Below are 6986 nucleotides of genomic sequence, written 5' to 3' on the forward strand. Positions count from 1 at the left end.
GGACAATTCATGCTACGCCAAGTCTTGCCTGAGGAGGAGAAGTGTTCGTGAAGGATGGCCTAGAAGCTTAGCTACCTCTTTCTGCTTTCTATTTGTTTTTACTTTAGCCCAAAGGGCTTATGTATTAGTCTAACCTCTGTAATGACTTTATCGAGTTATGTATGTGATAGCTACTGATGTAGAGACTATCATGATGATACAGGGCTCGGGTTGTTCTTTTGGGAACCCGGTTCGTTTCAACCCCTACCCCCATCCCCGGCCGCTGCCGCCACCATATCTTCGGTCATCCTCACCGCCACCACCTTTCCACCTGGCTCTGGCGGCACCATCGCCCCACTATTGCCGCTCCTATCGCGCCCATGTCTTCCTTTCTCCGCCGACAACTGGTAACTCACGCCGATCTCCGCTGTCCTCCCGCCCGCGAACTGTCATTCCCGACGGTGCCCCAGCCGCCAGGTCCACACCTGGCGTAAAAATATGTTAGCAATTCTGTATGCAAAGTCATTAACAAATGTATAAATTAATATCATCCATATGTTTCTTGAAGCTTGAAAATTTAAAAGCAAATAGCAATTGAAACTTGAAACACTACTAAAAAATAATTTGTTGGAACACCCTGATTTTTTTAGGAGCGGACCAAAATTTCACCCATTGCTACAAATGGAGCGGGGTAACTGTAGCATCCGACCCGCCCCAGAAAAATATTTTTAGGGGCGGGTCACTCCTCACCCGTCCCAAAAAATAAGGGTCATTTTCAAGAGTGGCTCATAGCGTCACTCACCCCTAAAAAGAGCATTTCTAGGGACGGGTGACGTCATAAACCACCCCTAAAAATGGTGGTATTTATAGGGGCGGCTCATGGCCTCATCCATTCCTACAAATACATTTTTAGAGGCGGGTGATAGCATGACCTGCCCCTACAAATGGTTCCATGTAAAAATATTCATAACTTTTCATATGAGATCGGTTCATCCCACGATTCCAAAACGAACGGCGCTAATCGCCATTTCTACAGTCACACACACGTAATGGAGGTTTCAAAACCTCAGCTAAAAAGCCTTTAGAACTGCCAGGGATTTTACCTTTTGTAGTGGCATGGAGCTTCGAATTCAAGAGCTCACACCATATAGCATAATCCTCAGCTTGCTAGCCATGTCAACTTTACGGCAATTATTACACATATACTTAGTATATTTTTATGAGTATTCCATAATATTTCTAAATGGTCTAAATAGTGTCTCAAAATATTAAAAGAAATGGCTCAAACTGTGCCTCTTGGGGCTAAGACAAAAAACTAAAGTGTTTCAAACTTAATCCTAATAGTCTGTAATGACATTTTATGAAAAATATCTCTAAGATTTAAATTGTCTCAAATAGTGTCTCAATACATATGATACTTCTGAAGTGCCACCACTACTACTGAAACCCCTTCTTGTCAACCCTAGGCTTTAGTCCCCATTGCTACAACGGGACTAAAGGGTCCATGACCATAAAAAAATGGTGCCCCTACCCCTCCCCTCTTCCTTCCTCCCCGTCCCCCTCCCTCGCTGGACTTTAGACCTCGACACGACGCCCCGCCGCCAACCGCTAGCGTCAGATCCGACCCCTCCATCGCCGGATCTGACGTTCCTTGAGGTAGATCTGCTGTTTTCCCTTGGTTCTGCATGCTGGGCCAGCGTCGCCACCGCCATTCGTGTGGGACTTTGGTCTGTCGCACCTCCTTCACTCGTGGGCTAGGGCGAGCGGCCGCGCCGCCGCCGTCGCTTGCTTCGTGGGTCGATGTTTGTGTCCGAGTTGTGCTCCGGGGTGCTCGCTGGTGGGTGCCTGGGTGGCCCGGGGCCCATGGTAGTGCCACCGCTGCCGTCGTCTGCCTGGTGGACCGTCGTCAGGTGCGCTGCCTCAGGGGATGCTCGCCGTCCTCATAGGGGCTTTGTTGTTGGCTGTCAGCCTCTAGAGTCCGTAGCCCGCCCCTTTTCTGATGGCCATTGGGTCCGAGGAGGGAATGGGGTGGAGACGAAAGCCTAGGGTCTGCTTGTGGACCAATGATGAGGACGCCCTCGTGCGCCATTTACCTTCTTGAAGGCGTCGTTCTTTCCACCTCTTCCCTCCTCTCTGTTGTGTGCTCCCTAAGCGAAAGCCTCGACCATGCAGTCGGACAAAGACGAAGCATTTGGCATCGCTCCCTTGAGGCGTCATTTTGGAAGCTCTGCTGCTGGTGGTCGTCTGCACTCCTCGAGGAGTTCCGCTCCTGACCCGCCTTTGCTTGGTTTCGTCTGCATCGTCTGGGCAGCGTTGGTCATTGTTTGGCGGATGCTTTGCCACTGTTCTGCTCTGGCGGATTCTTTGCCGCCATCGTCGCATTTGGTTGGAGTTTTGCTTTAGGCGGATGCTTTGCCGGCCGCTATAGTTGGTTGGTCGAGTGGATGCTTTGCCACCTTTGTTGTGTTGGAGACCTCTGTTCTCTTGACGTTGTAGTTTCTTTTGCCATGTTCGGTAGTATGATGGTGCTAGGTTTGTGGGTTCATGGGAGTCCCCTCCGGCGTTGTTTCTTGCTATTCTTGTTTGTTGTTGGGCCATCCTACCAAATAGCCTCTGCCTATTAAGATTTGTATATATTGGTCGTATTTCTTTACTTTTAATGAATTACATGTTCAGGCACATTCGCAAAAAAAGTAATAAACTACTGGTAGGTACCACTAAGCATACAGTATAAAGTGTATATATTATACACGAGGGAGCCCCGGGCTGGTATGGGTGGCGGGGATCATTGTATCATTGCCGCGTCGGAGCGCTAGCAGCAGCAACAGTCTCAGTTGTGCACCTGCTTTGACACCAGCATTGCAACAACAAATAGTGGCCGCCAACGTTGTCGCTGCTTTCGTCTACGCATACATGCCCGCAGTCGTCGTCATTATTCAATCCCACGCACACCCCTTCATAATTGCCGCTCAGGTGGTCGTCGTCCCCAGCGGACGCCGACTCTGCATGGATGCCATCCAGCCACAAACATTTACATATGTAACAAACTGAATGTCATCCATGGAGCATCAATCATGCTGTATCAACACAATTTTTGGCTAAAAGATTAATCTAATGACAGCATCATATATATCGCGGATTATATTAGTTCATGCATGTGATGAGCACGTGTACGTACCGCCACCGCCAGCGGCCATGATGACGAGTAGGAGGATGACGACGGCAAAGACGCCATTGCTATTGTTTGCTGAAGGCGCCATTGCTTATTTCAGATGGTACATTCAAGAAGACTAGGTCGTGCGATGCTACAGACACACAATTTTTATATATAAAAAATACCTTTAAAGGAATATGATAGGAAGATTATATATGTATGAGCCATAAATTTCTGTAGCAAAATACATATTAAAGATGAAGAAAAAAAGGGTATCCAACATGCTAACTCTGATGTGTTTAAACTTTTGTGCTCCTTACAATTAAATCTAAAAAACAAGACCCCACTGATTATATTTTAGTGTAAAAATAATTACAAGGCCCCTCATGACCTAGACCAAAATTTTCAGTCATCATTTTGTTCTTAGATCTCTAAAGGCCGAGATCGAATCATATAGAAAAAAGGGCTTAATTCCCCTCTCAATTTGAGCCTAAAATGGCTCAAACCGGCCCATAACAACCTCATGCTAAACCTAACACAAGGTTTTTTTATTTTTTTCAAAAATATATTTTCGTTTTCGAAATTTACAAGAATATACCCCGGCCGCCCAACTGCCGGGCGGCCGGCACCTGGTCGCCCCGCTGCCGAGCGGCAGGGACTTATCTGTAAAAATTTTCATAAAAAAATTGCATTCCGGTCCCTAAAGAACCGGTCGCCCGGCAGCGGGGCGGCCGGCCCCCAAGGCCGCCGGTAGCTGGGCGGCCGGTCCAGGCTAGTTGCTTCTTCATTATTTTCAGTGGACCGGCAGCAGAGCAGAGCTATCAGATGCATGCACACTCACGCAAGTCTGGAAATTGATTGCTCTGCCTGCATGTACGTGTTACCAGATGCGTGGTGGACTGGCAGCAGAGCAGATAGCTATCAGATGCATGCACACTCACAAAGTCTGGAAATTGATTGCTCTGCATGCATGTACATGTTACCAAATGCGTGGTGCACCGGCAGCAGAGCAGAGCTATCAGATGCATGCACACTCACGCAAGTCTGGAAATTGATTGCTCTGCATGCATGTACGTGTTACCAGATGCGTGGTAGACTGCACCGGCAGCAGAGCAGAGCTGGCACCGGCACGGCACCGGCACACTCATGCTCTGCTATGCTCACGCAAGCAGAGCAGAGCAAGAAGCAGCTACCGGCTGCCGGGCGGCCGGTCCTTCAGGGACCGAAACATAATTTTTTTATAAAATTTTTTATAGATAAGTCTCTGCCGTCCGGCAGTGGGGCGACCAGGTGCCGGCCGCCCGACAGCTGGGCGCCCGGGGTAGGCAGCGGAGCGACCAGGTGCCGGCCACCCGATAGCTGGGCGCCTGGGGTATATTTATATAAATTTCGAAAATGAAAATATATTTTTATAAAAAACGAAAATGAAAAATATAAAAATAAAAAACCGCAACCTAACACCACCCCGGCCCACCCATCAGAGCTCCACCATACCTCCCTACCATCCCTGCCCGCATCCCTTCTCTCCCAGACAGACTGCGGCACCGCCGCCTCTTCACCTCCCGTCTCCCTCCCTCGCAGGCACTCTCTTCCCCGACGCCGCCCGCCCACAGGCGCTCCACGCTCCCCAAGTCCCCCCCCCCCCCCCCCCCCCCCCCGCGACGCCTGCTCCCACCCTGCCTACGCCGGCTCCTTCGTTGCGCTGCCGCGCCGGGCGACAGCAGCCTGGTGGCGGGGCTGCCGGCTGTGGCGCGTGTGGTGGGAGCTTGGGTGCCGGCTCGGCAGCGCCCTCCCTCGGGCCCTTCATGCTGGCGCGGAGCCGCAGCCCCACACGCCCCCGCTCGGCAGCACCCTCAAGCCCTCCATGCCGGATCCAGCGATTGAAGCCTTGCCAACAGCAATGGATCCAGTGGGTTCCCAAGCGAAGGGGTCAGCGTCCGGCAGGGAGTGAGCGACGGAGCCATAGAGGTAAGAGGATTGCGACGACGGGAGAGACGGCACCAATCTCGTCTTGTGGATTTGCATCTTTCTCTTATGCGTCCCATCAATCCAGTGCTTGTTTGGACGGATTGTTCTAGTATCTCACGCTTGCTTATATGGTTTAATTTTATTTGCTAAGCTTTGGAATTTCTTATTCTTGTTGCTTGCTGGAACAGATCCTTTTTATATTTTTCATTCAATTCGGATTTTTTTGTCTCTGTGACTGAGCGAGGAGACGACGACGGCAAGCGTGGGGCGATGGGACCGGGGGTGACGGCGGCAACGTGCGACTGTGGGGGAAGAGACGGCCGGAAGGGTGGGCTGCGGCGCGCCGGGCGAGGCGTGCGGCGGTGCGGAGCTCCGAGTTTCGAGTGGTGTGGCAGGCAATGGGGAGAGCAGCGACGGCCGGAAGGGCGGGCGAGCGGCGGTGCACAAATCCGAGCTCTGAGCGAGCGGGGTGCTCGCGCCCAAGCAGGAGCGCCGGAGCCTCTCCAAGCAGGACCGCCCGTGCTTGATTTATTCGATTTGTGCTCTGATTTATTTACTTTGTTCATTTTATGCTGTGATTTATTCGATATTCGATTTGTGCTCTGATGTAGCCTCTTTTGGATTTGTACTGAGATTATAATCGAGGGCTCTTTTACTGGCGATTCCCGTAAGGCTGGGCGATGACGACTGAGCTCCGCGCGGCGGAGGTCCTCGTCTCCGTGCGGTGATGGTTGCCCCCGTGGGGTGATGGCTGCACAGGTGATGAACGCAAGGGCGTTGGGGGTGGGGTGGGAGGGGAAGATGGATAGGCGATGACGACTGAGCTCCGCGCGGCGGAGGTCCTCGTCTCCGTGCGGTGATGGTGGCCCCCGTGGGGTGATGGCTGCACAGGTGATATGATCTGAGATTTAAATTTTGAACGGTGCATGATGATTGGCGGTGTGGTGGGGCGGTGGCGGCAGGGTGATGGTTCTGCTGGCAGAAACATGTCCATCAGGACACTATTACCTTTTAGTAGTAGAGAAGAGATTGAGAGAGACTGTGTTTAGATCATGTAAAATTCTGCAAAATTAGCACTGTAACACTTTTCGTTTGTTTGTGATAAATATTATCCTACCGGAAAATCAACTGAAACTACCGCCCATATACTATTGCAATGCGAGTTTGCAGCCCGCTTCTGGGAAGAACTGGGAATGGACATCTCATCGAGCGACACAGATAGCGTGCTTCTACGGATCTCTCGACCACAGGCGATGATGCCAGAGAAGCACTTCAGTACCTTCATCTTGCTGTGCTGTTGGGAGCTGTGGAAACGCCGCAACAATGTGGTGTTTCGGGGAGAAAGAGCGACGATTCAAGAGACGCTGAGGGCCTGCCGAGCAGATGTAGAGCTATGGAAACATAGACTACGCCAAGAAGACCGCTGGGTAGTGGCGGCCTGGTGCGCGAGGCTGCATAATGGCTAGATAAGCTAAAAATGTGTTTGGTGTTGGAATTGAGTGGGTGACACTTTTGGCAAGTGTTCGCCAACTGTAAAACTTTCCTGAATTCAGCCATTTGGGGCAATTTGGCAATACAATCAGGTGGGGATCCTCTCCCCCCGTTGACAGTCAAAAAAAAATATTATCCTACCATGGAGGTAATTAGACTCAAAAGATTTATCTTGAAATGTACATCTAAACTGTGAAATTAGTTATTTTGTTTACCTACATTTCATATTTTATACATGCATCTTTTGGTATATTTAATAATTCGATGTGATGGGAATTTTGGAAATTTTGGAGAAAGTTGAGGGAACTGAACACAGCCAGAGCAGATTTGTTGGCGATCGAGCTTGGACAAGTCTAGCAATTATATACTCTTAACCAAAAAAAACTATCACTAC

General features: G+C 50.3%; 1 long non-coding RNA gene across 1 annotated transcript; it reads left to right on the forward strand.

Moving 5' to 3' along the window:
* The first annotated feature begins 5904 nt into the window (after positions 1-5904).
* On the forward strand, positions 5905-6703 carry LOC120670950. The gene is made up of 2 exons (XR_005673455.1): positions 5905-5992; positions 6272-6703. It is a non-coding gene; the product is annotated as an uncharacterized LOC120670950 (long non-coding RNA).
* The last annotated feature ends 283 nt before the right edge of the window (positions 6704-6986 follow it).

This window comes from Panicum virgatum, chromosome 4N, assembly GCF_016808335.1.
Source record: "Panicum virgatum strain AP13 chromosome 4N, P.virgatum_v5, whole genome shotgun sequence".
In the NCBI taxonomy this organism is placed as follows: domain Eukaryota; kingdom Viridiplantae; phylum Streptophyta; class Magnoliopsida; order Poales; family Poaceae; genus Panicum; species Panicum virgatum.